Source organism: Trachypithecus francoisi, unplaced genomic scaffold (assembly GCF_009764315.1).
Source record: "Trachypithecus francoisi isolate TF-2019V2 unplaced genomic scaffold, Tfra_2.0 Lachesis_group13, whole genome shotgun sequence".
NCBI lineage: Eukaryota > Metazoa > Chordata > Mammalia > Primates > Cercopithecidae > Trachypithecus > Trachypithecus francoisi.
Window position 1 is genome coordinate 93,652,790 of NW_022681458.1, and position 12,166 is coordinate 93,664,955.

The 12,166-nt window shown below is 45.0% G+C and overlaps 1 protein-coding gene across 2 annotated transcripts in view; it reads right to left on the reverse strand.

The window, feature by feature from the left end:
• LYPD6 (LY6/PLAUR domain containing 6) overlaps positions 1–3,594 on the reverse strand; it is a 155,008-nt gene extending 151,414 nt beyond the window's left edge. The window contains exon 1 of one of the 2 annotated variants that reach the window (XM_033231548.1): positions 3,378–3,594. The gene's annotated coding sequence lies outside the window, so the exon portion shown is untranslated. The remainder of the gene's footprint in view (positions 1–3,377) is intronic. The other variant, XM_033231549.1, reaches the window with a different exon arrangement.
• Positions 3,595–12,166: the final 8,572 nt, after the last annotated feature.

Below are 12,166 nucleotides of genomic sequence, written 5' to 3' on the forward strand. Positions count from 1 at the left end.
TTCTTTTCTTTACTTTTTCCCTGCGTGTTTTCCCTATGTGTTTAGTGTTTTACAGAGCTTGGGTACAAGACTTGTTTTTCTTACCACTTTTGGGTTCCTATAAGGTAATTCATATGCTCCCCACTTTCTTACGGGTAAATTATTTCTTTTCATTTCTTCCCTAACATATCAGCATTGAATTCCTTTTGAGAGACTGATTATACTCTTGGATGTCTTTCTTTGGAGTCCCCTCTTCCATTAGAAGACTTAATTGAATTGAAATACATATCATTCATCATTACATGCTGCAATCTGTGTTACATCTGGTAGGCACTCTGAACATTTCCTGAAAGAATGTATGATACCAACAGCTAACAATAATGGGGCATTTGGTAGGTGTCAGGTCCCATCCCAAGCATTTTAAATGCATTGTGTCATTAGATGTCAGGCACCAGATGGTAAACTTCACTGGCAAGGAGTTTGCACATGTATCCCTAGCATCTAGAGCAGAGCTGGTACATAATAGGCAATCACTAAATATTTGCTGCATGAATAAATTTTAAAAACTGCATGAGGTAGGTGCATTATTCATGCGTTACACATAAGAAAATCAAAGCACAGAGAAGTTCAATCATCTTTTAAAGTTCCACAGTTAGTATATGTTAAGACAAGAATTGAATCCAAAGCCCGCATACTTAATCAAGACTTACTACTAGTAAGCTCAACACTTCACCACATTATTGCAAATGAAATTAATCCCATTAATAGATATTATGCAATGACACAAGTCAATACTGTAAGCAATCATATTCCAAGAAAAGATTTGCAAATGATGAGCCCTTAAAAAAATAAACAGATAGATATCTTTATGCTTCTTAATACTAGCTTTGCAAGTAAAAATACGATTTCTCTTTAACCAATGTCTTCTGCTACATTTGTACACAAGTCAATGAGGATTTCAGGACTTTCGATAGGTGGGTGCTTTTTGTGTTTCCAGAGCAGTTCTGATTTTATTTAAGTCATCAATTTTGTCAATTATCTTTAAAAATAATAGCACTAATGAGATACTCATTTATTGTTTCTATTGTTAATTGTCTACAGAGCTTACAAAGAGTGTGTTTATAAAATAGGAGACTTACCTATTTCTCACACATCTCTCCTACTGTTACTTGGTTTTTCTGAAACATTACCATTAGGACATCCTTCTTTAAGGTTTTGATGGTATGTACCTTTAACAACTCATTAGCAAAAATAATGTATCTCTTTGAAAAGGATAGCTCTCTAAAATCATTCTTAGTTTTCACCTTAAATCTTTATCAGCCCTCACGTTAGTGAAAGCTAAGTGATATTTAGCAGACAGCAAAACCTTTTGGGGATGACTCATAATGGTCCCTCAAGCTACAGGTTAAACACTAAAGAGGTGCAGAAATCAGAAGTAGGTAAACACCAAAAAGGAAGGAAGGAAGGGGAGGAGTGAGGGAGGAAAGAATTTGAAAAACACTTGACTTTAAACTCTTCTATTGATTTTTGAAAAGTCAATCTTTGAAAGCCTCAGTTGTTTCATCTGTGAAATGGGGATGATAAAGATATGATTTCCTCAGACACTTTAATAGCAGATTTCAATGTGCCATATAAACTATCCAGTATGATACAACACATGGTATGGTTTTTTACTTGATATTATTTGCCTAAAATCAGCCCCATTTATTCATTATGTACTATAAACATTCACCTTACAAAGACTGTCAACAGTTTCAGAATGTAGCTTCATCAACTGTCTGTCTTATTTGGTCTGGAAGCATTTCCATTATTTTTAACCCAAGGAACCAATTTACAATTTTTAACAAGCTTTGTGTGCCTACAAGCTCAGCAAGCTTACTGTGAGCTCTCAGGACGAGAGTTCTATAAACATCTATTTAAGCCTCTTTTAAGTCCTGTTTCAGTCTGGTGCCTTTCGTCGAGGTGGAAACTAAAACTGAAAACAGATAGATGTTTTACATTTAGATGAGTTTAACATAAATGTCCATTAAGCCATTTCATGGGCGATTGCACAAATATCTTTTGCAAACTTGGTACACGTGAGGGCATATACAGTAACCATTAATGTCTTCTAGAGAAATAAGGTGCAGATCCCAAATTTTAAACAGCTAGCTCAAGTTCCTCTCACTCGAAAGAAAATGTAATGGCTTTAAGGGAATTGCTCTAATAATATCATGGCATCTGCAATGGCTGGCCAGAGCAGAGCAGAACAGAGTGTATGTCACCGCAAGTCAATTTAACAAGAAATAAGCTTCCCCCTGGAGAATCTAAACTCCCTTGCCTCCCACAAAGAAAATTGAATTTTGGAGGTCACACCTTGGGTAGGTTACCGGAGAAAGAAGCTTAACATTCTTTTTGTCATATGCTCTGGGAGGTCAATGCTGTTCTTCCAACAAGTCACTACCAAAGACCCTCTTCCATCCCCCCAACCCCCACCCAATTCTCTCCCCCATCCCATTATAACAAGTCTTTGGAGTCCTCTAGGAAACGGGATGTGATTGTGACACTTGAAAATGCCAAGGACCACACCGAAGGCAATCATGCTCAAACACCAAGTTTTGAGCCTCGCAGTGAGGAGCAGGGCAGATACCGCGGCCGGAGAGGGGACTGGAGGAGGGCAGCCGCAGAGATGGTGAGGATATGGTGGGGGTCAGAGTGAGTCACACCGTCAGATAGCGAGCTTTAGTTCGTAACTGAACGCTTAGCCAAATGTGAATCAACCGAACTGCTGTTACCAGAGAGAAAAACAGGTCGCCAAGTCAAGCCCAGGCCAAATCCCAACTCTGTGGGTGGATGGCCCCTTCCCCGGGTCGTCGGGGTGAATGGCTGAAAGGCCTAGCGTAGTCTTGCAGCTGCGGGGAGGGACCCCCAGCACACTGCACCTCCCTCAGAAGCTCCAGGTGAGCGCAGCAGGGCCACCGCCACCGCCCCCGCCCCGCAGCAACATGTGGGGTGCTGCCAGTCCGCCGCCCTGGAACTCCCTCCAGCTGGAGTTCCTGGTGGACGCATGCTGGGCCGTGGGAAAATGCTGAATTACTACTCCTGGGAAAGGTTCCTCCAGCCTTGAACTTGGCAGCTCCTGACCTTTCCATTCCACCCTCCGCGCGCCAGTCCAACACACACGAGTACACACGCCCCTCTGGACCCGTTAAGGCTGCACGCTGGGCTCTCTGCCCACTCGGAGCAAAACGCCAGAGGCCGGGACCCCAGTTCCTCTAACCCCAGGGGGCTGCCCTAACACTGGATAGTTTCAGCGACTCAGCGCACTCCCTGGCTTGGCCAGGCCCCGCCTAAGCCGGGGCCGCTGGCACCAACCCCCTGTTCTTTTGTGCTCTCCCGGGAAGCCCGCCTCTACTCACCCGGGCTGCGCGCGGATTCCGGCCGCCAGCTGCAGCCCGCTGCCCCATCCCACGAACACTGCGGCGCCCCCAGAGTGTGCAATGCGGAGCCCCGCCAGCGCGCTGCCGGAGCCCGGGAGCTCAGGGAGGGAGCGAGTAGGAGGGAGAGAAGGAGCGCGGCAGGGAGAGGCGGGGGGCGGCCGGGGGCGCGCGCGCCACTCCCACTCGCGCCGGGCACTGGCCGCCGCCCGCAGCCGCGGCCGGCCCGGCCTGGAGGGCCGCGGGACCAATCAGCGCGTGCGGGGGGAGCGGAGCCCTCCGCGGGGCGCGCTCATTGGCCCGGCGCGCGCGACCCAACTCCAGGAGAATCGGCCCGAGCGCCAAGTCTGCAAACTCTGGCCTGCGGGAGCCGACCGCCCCGCGCAGGTGGGGCACCGGGGCGCCGCGCTCCGGCCCGCCGGGTGAGCGGAACTGGAGAGATTTGGGACCTGCCTGGGAAGCCTGTTCCCAGTGAGCGTTGGAAGCGAGCAGTGTTTGCTGATTCCTTCCTGTGCGCGACCCCCTGCGCCTCTCCCTGGCCGCCAGCCTGGCGGTTGCGTGCGTGGCAGGAGGCCCGGCAGTGTGAAATGACCCCCGCCATCCCCTGGGCCCCGCGAAATCCGGCGGACCGCAGAGCTCAAGAGCAATTGAAGCTGCTAACCCAGGGCAGGCAGAGACCACTTGACGTTTGCAGTAAAACACCCAGGCTGCTGGGCGGAGAAGGGAGACTGTGGGAAGAGCCAGGAAGGCAGGTCTTTGGAAGTGGGAATCCGGTTATGGGTTTTGGTGAAAAAAAGTCCAGGGCATAATACTGCCACCCTCTGCCCAAGCCTTTCTCCAGGTAAAGCCCCTGCAGCCTTCTTGGGACGTATTGGTTTTTCTCTTCCTTGTTGTAAATCCTGTCTGACCCCCCTGGACGTTTCGATCTAGAGTCTTAGAGTGGAAGTGGGTCATAGTCCTATTCTCAGAGCAACGTGGGGGCCCAGCGGGGAGCCGGGGTGACCAGGGAAGGTCCCCGGGAAGATCTGGAGGAAGGACTCCGCGGGTATGCCGGGGAGTTCGGAACCAGCCTCCCCACCGCCGCCCTGAACTTGGCTTGCAAGTCTACCTTCGTGAGGGCGGCCCGCCCTGTGGCTATTTGTCCGTCCTTGAGACCCCTTCACCTTCTCCTTGGATTTTCTACCCCTGGAGCATTTTCTCAGGCCTCTCCTGAACCACCCTGCCTCCGATCTTCCAAATAATCTATCCATCTCGACATAAAAACATTCTTATTCTTTTTTTAAACTTCCTTCCCCGTCCCTCTGTTTGGAAGGGCCTAAGATAACCTGTTTTTGATCGACAGCTGGTACACCTCAGAAAGATTTTCTCTTAGTGTATGTGCACAGGCTTGCCCAAGCTCAGCGTTCAAGTAGGCAAAAAAGAGCGCCACCTCAAGGTGGAGATCGCTGCCGCGCTGTCTTCCTGCAGGGCTCAGCGGGGTGAATGAATTGAATGTGAATTAATCAGCCTGAAATTGGAAATGTCCCTCCGTGTCTAGGCAGGTTACCTCTGCGGGTTAGCATCTACTAATGAGGGCATGTCCCGGTTGTCACTGCTGACACTCATTTAGTTTCCAGTTGGCAGTTCCAGTCCATGTACTTATTCACTTTATTAAAAAAAAAAAAAATCGCTGTATAGTTTAGTGAAAATACTCATATTTGGGCTCAAAGTGAAGCTCAACATATTAATGCAATTTATGAGAGCCGAGTTCCTGGTAGAGATGGAATCCTTAGGATCTCTTTTCAGAAATATATTTTCAAAGAAGGCTAGAAATATATGCATATGAAATGTCTGCAGTGGTTATCTCTGCGTGTTGGGATAATGGATGGTTTTCTTGTTCTTTCTACTTTATGGTATCTTCTGAAGAACCTTAATATTAATTAAAAAATTTTTTAAATTATGTTGACTACCACCAACATGCAACACTCCTCAGGCATCAGAAGAGCGAAAATGTTAAATCTTCCTTCTGCTGTTCCCTTCACATCTTATCAATCACCCAGTCCTGTGTTTCTGTCTCCTAGGATGACTTCCAGATCCATCCCTCCCAGCATCTCTATTTCATTGCCAGACCTCATCATGCCTTACCAGCGCTTCAGCAACAGGCTTTCACTGCTCTGCTCTCCAGTCGGCCACACGCTGCCCTCTCTATTCGAGAATCACTAATGTAATCATGTCACTTTCAACCTTAAAATTCTTCAGTCCCCCAACCCCACTTTTAGGAAGTTCAAATAGAGCCTGGTTGGCAAGGCGTTTCCTTCCCAGTCTGTTCCCAGCCTTCCACATTGGTCTCGTCTTCTGTCCTCACACTTATGCAGGCAGGATGGTTCTATTCCACATACAACTGTCTGTCCATGGACCTTCACACACCCGTGTCTAAGATTTTACAGTGCTAGAATGCTGTCCTCTTCCTTCTCAACTATCTCCTGCCTCAACAGCAAGTTCCTATCTTTGCTTCAAGATTCACTTCAAATCCCACCTTTTTAAAAATAAAGTCTTTGAAAATGCCAGGGGCAGAATTAAGCAACACCTTCTTTATACTCCTGGAGTGCACGAAGAGAGAGATGCACTTAATTTATTTATTTATTTATTTTAAGCCCTCTCCTCACCGCTGCCCAACACAGCAGAGTGCCATCCTCTGTTTCACTGCTGATGAGTCTGCCAGCTCACATTTACCACAGTTGGTCTCACCCTGCACCTTCCCAACCTACCCAGCTCTCACTACAGATGTGTTTATTGATTATTTTGTTGTTGTTGTTTTGTTTATGTTTTTGCTTTTGAGACAAAGTCTCGCTCTGTCACCCAGGCTGGAGTGCAGTGGCATAATCTTGGCTCACTGCAACCTCTGCCTCCCAGGTTCCAGCGATTCTCATGTCTCAGCCTCCTGAGTTGTTGGTGCCCAGCTAATTTTTGTATTTTTAGTAGAGATGGGGTTTCACCATTTTGGCCAGGCTGGTCTTGTACTCCTGACCTCAGGTGGTCCGCCCTTCCTGGCCTCCCAAAGTGCTTGGATTACAGACATGAGCCACCATGCCCAGCCTTGTTTATTGATTATTTTAAAAGCAGTCCTTTCTGATTTTTTAAATTAATGTATATTTTTATTTAAATAGCTCTGGAAGTACAAGTGGTTTTTGGTTACATGGGTGAATTCTATGATGGTGAAGTCAGATTGTAGTGTACTCATCACCCAAGTAGCAGAGAAAGACTTTAGATCAAATAGTCACATGAACAATTTCAAACTGAGATAGGCATGAAGACACTACCACATGTACAAAAAGAAACCTGGTTCATTTTGAACATGTGTTAATCACACTTCTTACCACATTGTGTTATCCATTTATCTATTTATTGCAAGTTCTTGGTCCAATCATATGAATCTATATACCCCCATGTAGAACACAGGGCCTGGTTTATAGTGGGTGTCAGTAAATATTCTAAAATAAATGGGTAAATAAATGAATTGGTATTTGAAACCCCATGAGGCATTTTATTTCATGTGTTTACATGCAACTCTTACCCAAAATCGAAAAGACATTAGTTCCGTGTTTTAAAAATTATTAGATCCTTGTCTCATCTTTCTTAACTCTAATTTGTTTTTTCTGCACAAATTATCTAATGTCTTCTTATTTAATTTCACATTTAGGAGATATAGGTAATTATTATTTACATACATGTAGATAATCTGTTATTGCTAGGAGGAATTCTTTTTTTAGAAATTTTACTTTTAATATATAAAAATTGAAGGTTGAAAATACAAAGCCAAAAGCACAATACATAACAAAAAGTAAATCAGAGGGGGCGGAGCAAGATGGTCGAATAGGAACAGCTCCAGTCTCCAACTCCCAGCGCGAGCAACACAGAAGACCGGTGATTTCTGCATTTTCAACTGAGGTACTGGGGTCATCTCACTGGGGAGTGCCGGACAATCGGTGCTGGTCAGCTGCTGCAGCCCGACCTGCGAGAGCTGAAGCAGGGCGAGGCATCGCCTCACCTGGGAAGCGCAAGGGGGAAGGGAATCCCTTTTCCTAGCCAGGGGAACTGAGGCACACAACACCTGGAAAATCGGGTAACTCCCACCCCAATACTGTGCTTTAAGCAAACGGGCACACCAAGAGACTATATCCCACACCTGGCCGGGAGGGTCCCACGCCCATGGAGCCTCCCTCATTGCTAACACAGCAGTCTGCGATCTAACCGAAACAGGAGCAGCGAGGCTGGGGGAGGGGCGCCCGCCATTGCTGAGGCTTAAGTAGGTAAACAAAGCCGCCGGGAAGCTCGAACTGGGTGGAGCTCACAGCAGCTCAAGGAAACCTGCCTATCTCTATAGACTCCACCTCTGGGGACAGGGCACAGATAAAAAACAACAACAAAAAAGCAGCAGAACTTCTGCAGACGCAAACAACTCTGTCTGACAGCTTTGAAGAGAGCAGTGGATCTCCCAACACGGAGGTTGAGATCTGAGAATGGACAGACTGCCTGCTCAAGTGGGTCCCTGACCCCTGAGTAGCCTAACTGGGAGACATCCCCCACCAGGGGCAGTCTGACACCCCACACATCACAGGGTGGAGTACACCCCTGAGAGGAAGCTTCTAAAGTAAGAATCAGACAGGTACACTTGCTGTTCAGCAATATTCTATCTTCCGCAAACTCTGCTGCTGATACCCAGGTAACCAGGGTCTGCAGTGGACCTCAAGCAATCTCCAACAGACCTACAGCTGAGGGTCCTGACTGTCAGAAGGAAAACTATCAAACAGGAAGGACACCGATACCAAAACCCCATCAGTACGTCACCATCATCAAAGACCAGAGACAGATAAAACCACAAAGATGGGGAAAAAGCAGGGCAGTAAAGCTGGAAATTCAAAAAATAAGAGCGCATCTCCCCTGCAAAGGAGCGCAGCCCATCGCCAGCAACAGATCAAAGCTGGTCAGAGAATGACGTTGATGAGATGAGAGAAGAAGGCTTCAGTCCATCAAACTTCTCAGAGCTAAAGGAGGAATTATGTACCCAGCGCAAAGAAACTAAAAATCTTGAAAAAAGAGTGGAAGAATTGACAGCTAGAATAATTAATGCAGAGAAGGTCATAAACGAAATGACAGAGATGAAAACCATGACACGAGAAATACGTGACAAATCCACAAGCTTAAGTAACCGACTTGATCAACTGGAAGAAAGAGTATCAGCGATTGAGGATCAAATGAATGAAATGAAGCGAGAAGAGAAACCAAAAGAAAAAAGAAGAAAAAGAAATGAACAAAGCCTGCAAGAAGTATGGGATTATATAAAAAGACCAAATCTACGTCTGATTGCGGTGCCTGAAAGTGAGGGGGAAAATGGAACCAAGTTGGAAAACACTCTTCAGGATATCATCCAGGAGAACTTCCCCAACCTAGTAGGGCAGGCCAACATTCAAATTCAGGAAATACAGAGAACACCACGAAGGTACTCCCCCAGAAGGGCAACTCCAAGACAAATAATTGCCAGATTCACCAAAGTTGAAATGAAGGAAAAAATCTTAAGGGCAGCCAGAGAGAAAGGTCGGTTTACCCACAAAGGGAAGCCCATCAGACTAACAGCAGATCTCTCGGCAGAAACTCTACAAGCCAGAAGAGAGTGGGGGCCAATATTCAACGTTCTCAAAGAAAAGAATTTTAAACCTAGAATTTCATATCCAGCCAAACTAAGTTTCATCAGTGAAGGAGAAATAAAATCCTTTACAGATAAGCAAATGCTTAGAGATTTTGTCACCACCGGGCCTGCCTTACAAGAGACCCTGAAGGAAGCGCTAAACATGGAAAGGAAAAACCGGTACCAGCCATTGCAAAAACATGCCAAAATGTAAAGACCATCGAGGCTAGGAAGAAACTACATCAACTAACGAGCAAAGCAACCAGTTGATATTATAATGGCAGGATCAAGTTCACACATAACAATATTAACCTTCAATGTTAATGGACTAAATGCTCCAATTAAAAAACACAGACTGGCAAACTGGATCAAGAGTCAAGACCCATCAGTCTGCTGTATTCAGGAGACCCATCTCACATGCAGAGACATACATAGGCTCAAAATAAAGGGATGGAGGAAGATCTACCAAACAAATGGAGAACAAAAAAAGCAGGGGTTGCAATCCTAGTCTCTGATAAAACAGACTTTAAACCATCAAAGATCAAAAGAGACAAAGAAGGCCATTACATAATGGTAAAGGGATCAATTCAACAGGAAGAGCTAACTCTCCTAAATATATATGCACCCAATACAGGAGCACCCAGATTCATAAAGCAAGTCCTTAGAGACTTACAAAGAGACTTAGACTCCCATACAATAATAATGGGAGACTTCAACACTCCACTGTCAACAGTAGACAGATCAACGAGACAGAAAGTTAACAAGGATATCCAGGAATTGAACTCATCTCTGCACCAAGCGGACCTAATAGACATCTATAGAACTCTCCACCCCAAATCAACAGAATATACATTCTTCTCAGCACCACATCGCGCTTATTCCAAAATTGACCACATCATTGGAAGTAAAGCACTCCTCAGCAAATGTAAAGGAAAAGAAATTATAACAAACTGTCAGACCACAGTGCAATCAAACTAGAACTCAGGACTAAGAAAATCAAAACCACTCAACTACATGGAAACTGAACAACCTGCTACTGAATGACTACTGGGTACATAATGAAATGAAGGCAGAAATAAAGATGTTCTTTGAAACCAATGAGAACAAAGATACAACATACCAGAATCTCTGGGACACATTTAAAGCAGTGTGTAGAGGGAAATTTATAGCACTAAATGCCCACAAGAGAAAGCAGGAAAGATCTAAAATTGACACTCTAACATCACAATTAAAAGAACTAGAGAGGCAAGAGCAAACACATTCAAAAGCTAGCAGAAGGCAAGAAATAACTAAGATCAGAGCAGAACTGAAGGAGATAGAGACACAAAAAACCCTCCAAAAAATCAATGAATCCAGGAGTTGGTTTTTTGAAAAGATCAACAAAATGACAGACCACTAGCAAGACTAATAAAGAAGAAAAGAGAGAGGAATCAAATAGACGCAATAAAAAATGATAAAGGGGATATCACCATGGACCCCACAGAAATACAAACTACCATCAGAGAATACTATAAATGCCTCTACGCAAATCAACTAGAAAATCTAGAAGAAATGGATAATTTCCTGGACACTTACACTCTCCCAAGACTAAACCAGGAAGAAGTTGATTCCCTGAATAGACCAATAGCAGGCTCTGAAATTGAAGCAATAATTAATAGCCTACCCACCAAAAAAAGTCCAGGACCAGATGGATTCACAGCGGAATTCTACCAGAGGTACAAGGAGGAGCTGGTACCATTCCTTCTGAAACTATTCCAATCAACTGAAAAAGAGGGAATCCTCCCTAACTCATTTTATGAGGCCAACATCATACTGATACTAAAGCCTGGCAGAGACACAACAAAAAAAGAGAATTTTAGACCAATATCCCTGATGAACATCGATGCAAAAATCCTCAATAAAAGACTGGCAAACCAGATTCAGCAGCACATCAAAAAGCTTATCCACCATGATCAAGTGGGCTTCATCCCTGGGATGCAAGGCTGGTTCAACATTCGCAAATCAGTAAACGTAATCCAGCATATAAACAGAAACAAAGACAAGAACCACATGATTATCTCAATAGATGCAGAAAAGGCTTTTGACAAAATTCAACAGCCCTTCATGCTAAAAACGCTCAATAAATTCGGTATTGATGGAACGTACCTCAAAATAATAAGAGCTATTTATGACAGACCCACAGCTAATATCATACTGAATGGGCAAAAACTGGAAAAATTCCCACTGAAAACTGGCACAAGACAGGGATGCCCTCTCTCACCACTCCTATTCAACATAGTGTTGGAAGTTCTGGCTAGGGCAATCAGGCAACAGAAAGAAATCAAGCGTATTCAGTTAGGAAAAGAAGAAGTCAAATTGTCCCTGTTTGCAGATGACATGATTGTATATTTAGAAAACCCCATTGTCTCAGCCCAAAATCTCCTTAAGCTGATAAGCAACTTCAGCAAAGTCTCAGGATACAAAATCAATGTGCAAAAATCACAAGCATTCTTTTTTTTTTTTTTTTTTTGTTGTTGAGACGGAGTCTTGCTCTGTCGCCCAGGCTGGAGTGCAGTGGCCGGATCTCAGCTCACTGCAAGCTCCGCCTCCCGGGTTTACGCCATTCTCCTGCCTCAGCCTCCCGAGTAGCTGGGACTACAGGCGCCCGCCACCTCGCCCGGCTAGTTTTTTGTATTTTTAGTAGAGACGGGGTTTCACTGTGTTCGCCAGGATGGTCTCGATCTCCTGACCTCGTGATCCGCCCGTCTCGGCCTCCCAAAGTGCTGGGATTACAGGCTTGAGCCACCGCGCCCGGCCCACAAGCATTCTTATACATCAGTAACAGACAAACAGAGAGCCAAATCATGAATGAACTTCCATTCACAATTGCTTCAAAGAGAATCAAATACCTAGGAATCCAACTTACAAGGGATGTAAAGGACCTCTTCAAGGAGAACTACAAACCACTGCTCAGTGAAATCAAAGAGGACACAAACAAATGGAAGAACATACCATGCTCATGGATAGGAAGAATCAATATCGTGAAAATGGCCATACTGCCCAAGGTTATTTATAGATTCAATGCCATCCCCATCAAGCTACCAATGACTTTCTTCACAGAATTGGA